Source organism: Papaver somniferum, unplaced genomic scaffold (assembly GCF_003573695.1).
Source record: "Papaver somniferum cultivar HN1 unplaced genomic scaffold, ASM357369v1 unplaced-scaffold_95, whole genome shotgun sequence".
Lineage (NCBI taxonomy): Eukaryota > Viridiplantae > Streptophyta > Magnoliopsida > Ranunculales > Papaveraceae > Papaver > Papaver somniferum.
The window spans coordinates 12,939-15,601 of NW_020652637.1; the positions used below are offsets into that span (position 1 = coordinate 12,939).

At 39.2% G+C, this 2,663-nt stretch overlaps 1 pseudogene; it reads right to left on the bottom strand.

Annotated features, from left to right (window-relative positions):
• Positions 1 to 487: 487 nt before the first annotated feature.
• Positions 488 to 587, bottom strand: LOC113346158 (annotated as a pseudogene).
• Between the last annotated feature and the right edge of the window lie 2,076 nt (positions 588 to 2,663).

The window sequence follows — 2,663 nt, forward strand, 5'->3', positions numbered from 1 at the left end:
AAAGAGAAAGCTAGTAGTTCTAAGCGTCTTGATTACCTCAATTTAGAGAGTCCGATTCGTGAAGATTCCGTTTTTGAACGTCCGTTTGAAGAGAAAATCCCTGATAGTCCAATAGCGCCAGAAATGGCAACTTTGAAAGCCTTGTTGAATCTTACTAGGAATACTCGTTCCTCGTGTATCAAGTTACCTGAAACTGAAGCAAATTATGAACTTAAGCCTGGAACCTTACAGTTTCTCCCAATCCTTTTAGGAAAAGAAAATGAAAACCCCTATTTCCATGTTAGGGACTTTGAGGAAATTTGTAGTACCCTGAAAATTAGAAACCTTGATGATGATGCCTTAAAACTCAGGTTATTCCCCTTTTCCTTAAAAGATAAAGCCAAGTCGTGGATGTATAGTTTGGCTTCCGAATCAATTGAAACCCATGAACAACTTACATCCGCCTTTTTTAACAAGTTTTTCCCTAGGCACAAAACCTCTTCTATTAGCACGCAAATCTGCACGTTTACACAACAGGAGGGAGAATCTTTGTATAGGTATTTGGAAAGGTTCAATGATTTATTAGCCCAATGTCCTCATCATGGTTTAGAAAAGGTTAGGTTAGTTCAGATCCTTTATGAGGGTTTAGATTATCCCACCACAACTACAGTAGAGTCCATGTGTACATGTGGGTTTGAAAACCAAACAGTTGATAATGCGATGACATACTTGCATGAAATCGCCGAAAAGACCCAACAATGGGAAAGTAATAGGGTACCCCAGAAAACAATTCTTCTAGGCAGAGGAAACGTTAATAGGGTAGAAGAAAGTTACGAATCAGATGCCAAAATTGCTGCTATAGCAAAAAGGTTAGAAGCTTTAGAAGTGGGTCATACTAGTGGTATAATAGAGCCTTTTTGGGAAGGCAATACTGTTGAAGATCAAGCCAATGCTCTCTATAATAACACTAGGTTTGATAACCGTCAGAAGTTTGACCCATATTCAGAAACCTATAATCCTGGTTGGAGAAACCATCCCAACCTTTCTTGGTCTAAGGGCCAGAATCAAGGTCAGTCTAGTAACTCTCAATCTCCCCCAGGTTTTGGCTATACTAAGAATCCTTCAGCCCCGACATAGTTTCAGAACCCTCCGGATAAGAAGATTATGAGTTTAGAAGAGTCTCTTGCTTTGTTAACTTGTAACACTATGCAGTTTCAGCAATCTGTTGCTCAAGGTATAAAAGAAAATAAGAGAATAGGTCAGGCTAACTCTCAGGCTATTTCCGAGTTGAAATCCCAGGTTAGTCATATAAATGAGGCTTTAAGAGAAAGAGGTAAGTTTCCTAGTCAAACTCAACCCAACCCTAGAGGAGATCATGAAGTAGGTGCAAAACCATCGAATCAGTTGAATGCTATTAGAACCCTTAGGAGTGGTAGAGTAGTAGACAATCAGGTAAAAATTCCCAATAGTGAACATACTGTAGTTCACCCCTCAGGATCTCATCCCTCAGGACCGCTAACTGAGGGGACTGATAAAATTTCCAATGATGCTGACTTGGTTCCTGAGAGGTCTGATCCTGTGCCTAGAGCTCCATTTCCCCAGCTATTAGCATCAACAAAGAAGGAATCGAACTTTAATGACATATTGGAGGTTTTTAAGCAAGTTACCATAAACCTTCCTTTATTATATGCAATTAGGCAAATTCCTGCTTATGCCAAGTTCCTTAAGGATATGTGTACGCGAAAGCGAAAACTTAGCGTCCATAAGAAAGCCTTTTTAGCTAGTTATGTAAGTTCAATCATTCAGAACACTACCACTCCAAAGTACAAAGACCCAGGTTCCCCAACCATTGCTTGTACAATAGGTAAACATCGGGTAGAAAAAGCTTTACTTGACTTAGGATCCAGTGTGAACTTACTTCCGTACAATGTGTACTTACAGCTAGGTCTTGGTGAAATGAAACCTACTCAGATAACACTGCAGTTAGCTGATAGGTCTGTCAAAATTCCTCGAGATGTTATCGAGGATGTTCTTATTGAGGTCGACAAGTTTATTTATCCAGTGGATTTCGTGGTCCTAGATACCCAACCTGTCCCTGACCTAGAGAACCAGATACCTGTGAATTTAGGTCTCCCATTTTTAGCTACGTCTAATGCGATCATAAACTATCGAAATGGTATTATGAATCTATCTTTTGGTAATATGACTATTGAGTTAAATATTTTTAATGTCAATAAGCTACATTCTGAGCTAGATGACACGTGCATTGAAGAGGTGAACATGATAGGAACCTTAGTTCAGGAGTCATTACCAAATATCGCATCGGAAGATCCATTAGAGAGTTGTCTATCCCACTTTAACATGGATTTCGACGAAGATAGCAACATTGAACAAGTGAATGCAATGTTGGATTCTATTCCTATGTTAGATACCGATAAATGGAAAGCTAGGTTCGAACCATTACAAACTTTTGAGTCTACCTTAATCCCTTGTTTAGAAGAGCCTCCTAAGTTGGACCCTAAATCTGCATTCTTAGGGCCATCTAAGACTTTGCTTGTGATTATAGCATCCGATCAGGACAGCAGGCCATAAATCTTGCTTCAAGACAATAAAGAAACTCTAGGGTTGACCATACAGGATATGAAACATATAAGTCTTACAGGTAGTATACCTCAAAAGAATTT